Below are 8,643 nucleotides of genomic sequence, written 5' to 3'. Positions count from 1 at the left end.
AAAGATTGTAAGTGACCCCGAGGATTGTATTTCACAGCAACTGGCTATGAAAGAGAAATTTCTTGCAAGAGGTTACCATCAAGAAGAACTGGATTCTGCAGTTGAAAGGGTCAACAGTCTTGACCGTAAAACCTTACTATCCACTCCTAAGAAACCAACAAGGGACTTTAAATCACCAGTATATGCATCAAAATTCTCTACCCAGAGCAATAAAATCAAACAAACAATTAAGAAACACTGGAAAATTTTCAAAAACGACATAAGAGTACAAAACTTGTTTTCTGAATTACCTGTGTTTGCATACCAGAGGAGTAGGAATCTCAGGGACGAACTTGTACATACAAGACCTCCATTGAAAAAAATTATCACACAACGCAATGGTACGTTTCCCTGCCTACACTGCATTAATTGCAATTCCGTCATTAAAGGCAATGTAATCTTCCATCCACGCACAGGTAAGAAGATCATCCTCAAGACATTTGGCACATGTGACACTGCCAACATCATATATGGCATTAAATGTCCTTGCGGAAAATACTATGTCGGCCAGTCAACTAGAGCAGCCAAAATCAGATGGAACGAACACCGGTCATGTATCCGTAATTCCAACCCTAATTCGGCTGTAGCTCGCCACTGGGCCTTGAACAATCACAATCTTTCACAGATTAAGTTTCTGATTCTGGAGGTACTCATAAGAAATAATCCTCATGAAGATTTAGGTCTGTGCCTCAATCGCAGAGAGACATTTTGGATTGATAAACTCTGTAGTTTGGTCCCGAGCGGTCTGAATGAGGAGATCAATTACCACTGTTATATTTGATTGTATACTACTGTTTTGCCTGTGTTAAAGGTGTATGCTTTGCCATGTTTTCACACATAAGGGTCTCTACTGTTCCTCTTGTGACTTTACTGTTTCTACTGTTCTTTCTGTGCTTGAGGTGTATACTTTAACATGTTTTCATACATAGGGGTCTCTTTGCCCTGTGCTCTAATTATTACTTTTTGATTGCATTGGCTACTCTATATGATGCTCAGAGTAATTTGTGAAAGATGTTCTGAACAGTTGGATACTGCTCTTTTTACATTTCCACATGTTGACAGCCGTTGAGCTTAACTTGTTCGAATCACTCTACCCCATGTAGCCTTTTTTGCTTTATTTTCTTAATTATTGTCTGGCATATGTTGCCTTTTGTCTAATCATGTTTGGAGCATTCTAGTAACAGCCCTAGTGCATATCCCGGACGGTTGTCTGGGACCCAAGGTTCCGCCCCTGGGCGACACCTTACGCACTGTGACTGCACTTCAACTGCTCATCTACGTTTGAATAGTCTTACTATTACCTTAGCTTAATTTCGTTATGTCTTGCTGTCCAGACAGCTTAAAGACCTGCGACAGTATTTTTTCTATCTTTACTACTTTGTTACTTCATATATTTATTTGGAATTTTGTCATTACAATTATGGGCACCCATTGGTGATGCCCCATAAATACTTCATTTGTAATTTTTGTGGGCCCTGGCCGACTTTACAACAGTATTCGTGACCAGATAGCCATAGGACCTGTGACAGTATTTTTTCTATCTTCTTTATTCTAATGTTCAATTTTTTTTTTTTTTTCCGGATTTTATCATCACAATTATGGGCACCTATTTATGATGCCCCATAAATACTTGGTTTGACATCTTTGTGGGCCCTGGCCTATTTTACATCATTATTTGTGACCACCTGCATAAATCTATCACTACTACTTTGTTTTTTCATACATTTTTTTAATTTGGGAATTTGTTATTACAATTATGGGCACCCATTTGTGATGCCCTATAAATACCTCATTTTTTTATTTTTGGGGGCAATGGCCGACTTTACAGCAGTACTTGTGACCAGACAGCCACAGGACCTGTTACAGTATTTTTTCTATCTTCATTATTCTAATGTTTAATTTTTTTTCGGATTTTATCATCACAATTATGGGCACCTATTGATGATGCCCCATAAATATTTGGTTTGTCATTTTTGTGGGCCCTGGCCGATTTTACATCATTAATTGTGACCACCTGCATCTCACAGAAACGAGGTGGTCACATGCTAAACAAAAGAACCGTTGCCTAGACAACGGCTTCACACTGCAGTCTGAGTCATTGCCCTGCAGCTGCACAGTGGAGGATCGTTTCTCTCTGTGTATTACAAGGTAAGAATCTGATTACAATCCTTCTCTTTGACCAAGTATGAGTGTGAAACACAGTATCTAGTTGGATCTTTTATGATCCACAGATTGGTTTCCTTGTAAGAACGAGTGGATTTTCTCCATGCCTTTGTGCATAATGTCATTTACAACCCACTGCTGAGTGGGCATGAACGCAGGACGTTCTGTTTTTTACCACTGACCACACCAATGAGGTAAATCCACACCTAATATTCTTTGGTTTCATTTATTTACCTTATAAACCACTTACGGCATTTTTCTTTTTCTTTTTTCTTTTTTGCTATTGATATTTACCCATGATGAAACATCTACTGATTGGTATGTTTCCTTTCATTTTTTTCAATGTATGTTTCGTTTGAATTGTCACCATTATATGAATTTATGTCACATACTTGCATTTGTTATGTTATATACTTGCTTGCTGGACTTATATAATTAGACTCGCCCTGATGAAGGAAATAATTTCCGAAATGCATTGGCTTTTTTAGTCTAATACATGTGGATTGTGGCAACTGCTTCCTCACTAAGGATTATTAGTGATAGCTTTTTCTTTGAACTACTATGGATAAATCATTTTTGATATGAATCAGAAAGACTCATCTTCCTTTCTCTAAGAAGTATGGTATATTATGGATACTTGAACATATTGTCGTGAATCAGATATAAATACGTGCCCATCTTGGGCCCCATATGAGAGCGGTTGTGTGACCCAGTATTATTACTTGGTCTCCAGCGTGTGTTGCAATTATAAGTCCGGGTGTCTCCAGACTTGTCACAGCCAGCTCCTTTTCAATTGGATGTATATTCTTTTTTGAAACATTTGATTTTTACTTGAATATTCTGAACATTTTTGAATACATGGTGGTGCCCACTCTCTTCTCTGTTTGACCATTTACCTACCTGCTTCGCTTCACCATCACTGCTTCCCTGCAGAAATATCAGCATGTGATTTCCCTTCATTTTCAATGACATATTTTGTGTCACCTTCTGTGTTGGAGAATCACAAGAATGTGGGTTAACTAAGACTGCCACCACTGTACCCTGTGAGAAACCTGACTGTGTCCTCCCACCTACTCCCACAGGATCTTCCATCCAGGTGGCCAGGGAAGGGCCATCGCTTTTGGATCCCGACCTTGGGGGTGGAGAAGCAAGGGAGGATCACCTGAGTGGTGGGTCACGAGGGATTGAGAGGAGAATAACCAAGGGTTAGACATGGTATTCCCCCATTCCCAATGATACCCTAACCCACTCTCCCTCAGCCTTCATGGGGTATTTTCAATCACACCCCATCTCCTACGCCCCATTTCCAACAAACACTGAGACGAGGAAGATGTAACTAAGATCAATGAGGATTACCCATAGGAAAAGCATTGGGAAGCAAGACAAGGCCTACTACTACTACTACTATTACAACCTACCACTAAGCTGCCCCACTAATAGAGTCACTTTATTCCAACTGTGCACACCTGGCTCCACTTGACACTTCCCTACACTATAAAAGGTGAAATTCTGCCAGAAGTAGTGAGCGAACTGGGGATGCGGTCCAGACCGGAGAAGCCAAGGAGCAGAGAGCAGCAGGAGCTGCAGCCTGGAGGAGAGCAGCGTGCCGAGATGCTGGCCCACTGTTTGTAAGGGGCTGCAGCATGGCTAGGGAGTCCTGCCTCCATGGAGCCGGAATGAAGCAGCCTGCATCCTGTTGGCGACGTTCGGCAAAGTGTGCATTCCCTTGGTACTTGGCCGGCACCAAGGGTGTCTGAGGGGCAGGTGGTGAGACCCGGACCCCAATCCCCTGTATCCAGAGGGAGACTGTCTGTCAACGCGACGCTGCCTGGTGAGTTTCGTGAAAGTAAGATGGAGAAACTCGGGAGCATGCGTTTAACCGAAGCGGAGCAGGAAAAAGGCACACTTTGTAAAGCGGCATGGAATGAAAAGAGAGAGAAAGTATAAGAAGTACAGGAAGAGTAAAAAAGAAAAAAGAAAACAGAAGGAAGAGGCACTAGCTGAGCTGAAGGAAAGTAAAGCAGAGTATAGGCATGTGATATGTGCAAGCGGTATGAGAAATGAGCGGACAGGAGCAAGTGTGCACGATAAAGAAAGGAAAGTATGCGAGAGGCACGATACAAAGACAAGGAACCAAAGGAAGGTGCCAGTGTGCACAGTGAAGAAAAGGGTGCAAGTGTGCACTGTGAAATGAAGGAAATAAAAGAAAGCAAGAAGGGGTGCATGAAGCACCAGAAAGTGAAAGGTTGGAAAGAAAGAAACGGATGGGTGCAAGTCTGCACGACAAAGCATAGCGAACAAAGAAGAGTATGAAGGGGTGCAGGAAGCACCTGAAGGTGAAAGGTTAAGAAGGAATATGGGGAGGGGTTAAAGGTCAGAGTGGTCACGCTTGGGAGGAGCAAAGAGCGCACCGTTCTCGAAAGTCTCTGATGCTACCCCATGTCCGAACTTTGCTTGTTTGTAAGAATTGTACAGAGAAAGATACATCCTGACTAGTAGAACTTTGTTTGTTTAAAGACCAAAGGGGCCTAAGCTTGGGAAGGGAACCCTGAGAGGCCTAAGATGAATTGTGTGAGAAACAAAAGGTAAATCCTGACCAAAGGAACTTTGCTTGTTTGTTTGTTAAACAATGGAAGGGGCCTAAGCTTGGGGAAGGGAACTCTGAGAGGCCTAACAAGAGTTGTGCAAGAGACATTGTTGAACTGTGGAAGGAGAGCCCTACACTTGGGGAAGGGAACCCTGAGAGGCCTGACCATAAATATGTATTCATTTTTTGTTTGCAAATGTAAGAGTCTAGGCTTGGGGAAAGGAAACTATGTATAGTGTGAACTTTGTTGATTTGCTTCAAAATCCCTGCGTGGACAGTTCTAAGGGCTCCCCTTTTGAATTGAACTATCTAGCACTGGCAGAACTACAGCCATTGGTAAGACGATCTGAAACCAGCTGTAGTTTACATTTCCTTTTCTTTGAACCACTGTCTTTTTCCTTTTTAAAGACTTCCTAACACATTTTTGTAAAGAGTGAGGGCAAGCATAGGTCTAAACCTGTCTAACAGACAGATTATTGTTTTGGACTTTCAGACATCGACAGCCCTTCGAAACATCAGTTAAGGGAACCATCCATTTAGAGTTAAGGCCAGTTAGGCATTACAGGAACCTTAGTAAATAAAGGTTTTAGAACTAACATCTTTAATTCTGTGTCTCTCTTGATACCATGTCTGTCTCACAGCCCCCACACCGTCGGAGCTAGTGAATTGTGTTTATTCGGAGAAAGGCAGGTCCATCCTCCTGAGACCCCACTTTCAAGGAAACAAAGGCCTGCAATGAATCACACAATCGTGCTACAGGGATTTTGGCATGCACCCACAAAATCCTAATATTGGCCGCCCCCCACTATGGCTCTCCACTGCTTCCAGTTCTTGTCCAACAGGGTCACGAATGTCACCTTGGTGTCTCTGATCACAACAGTATCTGGGGATCCGCAGCTCAGGTGTTTCCACTCTGTCCTCCAAGCATTTATATTGGTTGCCCAATCCACACGCCTCCTGATCCATGCCGGTAGTATATATGGATACATTTAGTCAAAATGAGCGGTGCTCTCCAGAAAGTTGACCCCTAGGTCACGATGCCCAGTCCCTTTTTAATTTCTTTTTGATAAAACAATTTTATATACATTTCTTTTATTTCTGTGTGATATTAGTATTTATTTAACTTCCTTTTTTAGAGTAATGTTTATTTTAATTTAATTTTATATTTCGACACATTTCTCTTCTTCCCTATCTCTCTAAGCTTCTCGATCGTCTTGAATATTCCCAGGTTTCTACTTTTGTCACTGAAAACTCTATTCTTCCTTGTTCCCAATCTGGCTTTTGTCCTCTCCACTTCACTGAAACTGCTATCCTTTCTGTTTGTGATTCCCTGATTTCTGATTGTTACTCTACACACTCTTCTCGGTTGATTCTATTTGATTTATCAGCAGCTTTTATTTATTTATTTTTATATATTTATTTGTATTTGTAAAGCGCACCTACAGCCCAGGGGCATCATGGCGCTTGTTACAGGAGCTTTCAAAGAATTTTCAGTAAGCAAAGGTTACATGTGACCGAGAGGTCTCTTAGTTACAAGTACAGTATTCATAAAAAATGTTAGTAGACATAAGAAAACAGCTTATTGGTTAGGTGAAGAGTTGTGTTTTGAGTGCTTTGCGGAAAGCTAGGTGGGATTGAATCATTCTGAGGTTAGGCGGAAGGGCATTCCACTGTGTGGCTGCTATCGTGGGGAAGCTGGAACCTCCTGCACGGGCCTTTTTGGTTTTGGGCACTAGGATAAGGTTAGAGTACCCCTCCCTAAGGGGTCTTGTGGCAGTGTGTTTGATAATCCTCTGTACAAAGTACGGAGGGGCAGTATCATGGAGGTATTTGTGTGCCAGGGAGAGTGTTTTGAAAATGATTCTCTGTTTAACCGGGAGCCAGTGGACCTGTCTCCTGATTTCTGAGATTTCTCTTGGGTTTTCTGGTTCTGTTTTATCTTGGTTTCATGTATATTTATCTAACCAAACTTACTGGACTGGGTCCTCTTCTGACACTACCTCTTCTTCACAGTGTTCCTCATGTTCCGTTTTAGGACTTTTCTTTTCTCGCTCTCTACACATCTCCTCTTGCCTCTATCATCTTGTCTTTTGGCATATCCCATCATTTCTATGCTGATGATACCCAGCTTTTTCTTTTCTTCCTTTTCATCTTCTATTCATAATAATCTTACCTCTTGACTTCTAGCCATTAAATCCTAGCTGTTGGATCTTTTTCTCATTTCCTCCTTCACAACTACTGATTTCATCTTCTGCTCATAATCTTGGTCTTTATCTTGATACTGATTTATCCTTTTCTCATCACATCTCTATTACTTCACATGCTTGTCGCTATCATCTGTTTAACGTTTGCAAATCCTTTTCTTACATTTGATTCTACCAAAAGTTTGATTTCTTTACTTATCTTTTTACGATTATTCTATTTCTCTGTCACACTCTTTGGACTCCCTTTCTCTTGCTTGGCCCCTGGAAAGTCTGTTCTCAATGCTTCTATTCAGCTTCTGTACCTTGTTTCCCCTTGTGACTCAATTACTCCGCCATTGTCTTCTCTTGGCTGGCTTTCGTTTCACTCTTGTCTCAAAATGAACTTTCTCTCTCTTGTCTTTAAATCTCTCTATGGCCTTGTCCCCTCTTATCTTTCTTCTCTTGTCTCTGTTTATTCTCCTGCAAGTGTTCTTCGTTCTCAGTCTCAATTTCTATTATCAGTTCCACGTTCCCACTGTGCCCAATCACGATTTCGCTCTTTTACTTTGCTGGCTCCTTCTCACTTGAATGCTCTTCTCCTATCTCTTTGTTCTATTATCCCTTCCTCTCTATTTCGTACTACTCTTAAGACCCATCTTCTTCACTTAGAATGACAACCATGAACACCCTTTTTTAGTTTTCAACCCTGTATTTTATTGTACTGTTAAGTGTGTTCTCTGTTCAGCGCTTTGGCATAATGCTCTACTTAAGTAACAAATAAATACACATATTCCAACATTTATTATCAAGGTCATTTTATTGCTCTAAGACACATGACATTAGGGCCAACCCCACCCCAGCAGGGTGGGGCATAAGGGTGAAAGGCAGGCGGGGTGTACCTAATAATCTGAACAACTGCCATGCCAGTGGGTATGACCGTGCATGTCCCTAACAGCTACTGTGTCGACAGGCACAACCCTAATACTTTGAACAGCTGCCGCCCAGGTGAGCATGTGTGGAAACCATTCACCTTCCTGAGCCAGGGTCACACCGGTGGTAGGTAGAGGAAGGTGTTGGTGGTCGAGCATGTTGCAAAATATATTTTGTTCATTCATCCCAAATGATTTGCTTAAAGAAAAAGATCAGTATGTTAATGAATGTGATAGATTATTTTTAAAGTAATGTATAAATATGTAATATTATACAAGGCCTTTCCTATACAGCACACATGTCACAAAATGCTTTAAACCTGAAGTGGCCAGTCACCAGTCTTTATTACACACAGATCCACCTTTACATGGGTGTACATGTATGTGTATCAAAAATACATAGCCTTTTATATGAAATTGTATTGTATTGTAGTTGTGTATGTAGCACCTTTTACCATTATTATATTCCCAAAGCACTGGTAGTGGGAATGCCCTCAGTTGAACGAAGTCCAGATTGTTGGAGATCACGGAGTAAGATTAGAATGTGTGTGTTCATTTGGCCACGATAAGGCTTAGCAGGGCTGGCCAGGCTCTGGTAGAAGCAACCAACCAAGATCAGGCATATGGATGGGTGCTGACAGAGTTCAGGGGATGGCACGAGTGCTAGAGACTCGCTATGTGTCCAGCATGCTCCAATTTGTCATAGGTCGTAACTGCATACTGATGTCAGGGATGTTGAGGC

General features: G+C 41.6%; 1 long non-coding RNA gene across 1 annotated transcript; it reads left to right on the top strand.

Annotated features, from left to right (window-relative positions):
* Positions 1 to 2,131: 2,131 nt before the first annotated feature.
* LOC138498675 (uncharacterized) lies at positions 2,132 to 5,385 on the top strand. The gene is made up of 2 exons (XR_011278826.1): positions 2,132 to 2,187; positions 2,642 to 5,385. It is a non-coding gene; the product is annotated as an uncharacterized lncRNA (long non-coding RNA).
* Positions 5,386 to 8,643: the final 3,258 nt, after the last annotated feature.

The sequence above is a fragment of the Ambystoma mexicanum genome, chromosome 5q (genome assembly GCF_040938575.1).
Source record: "Ambystoma mexicanum isolate Mex_15411 chromosome 5q, UKY_AmexF1_1, whole genome shotgun sequence".
Taxonomy (NCBI): Eukaryota; Metazoa; Chordata; class Amphibia; order Caudata; family Ambystomatidae; genus Ambystoma; species Ambystoma mexicanum.
This window is presented reverse-complemented; position numbering and strand designations above follow the sequence as displayed.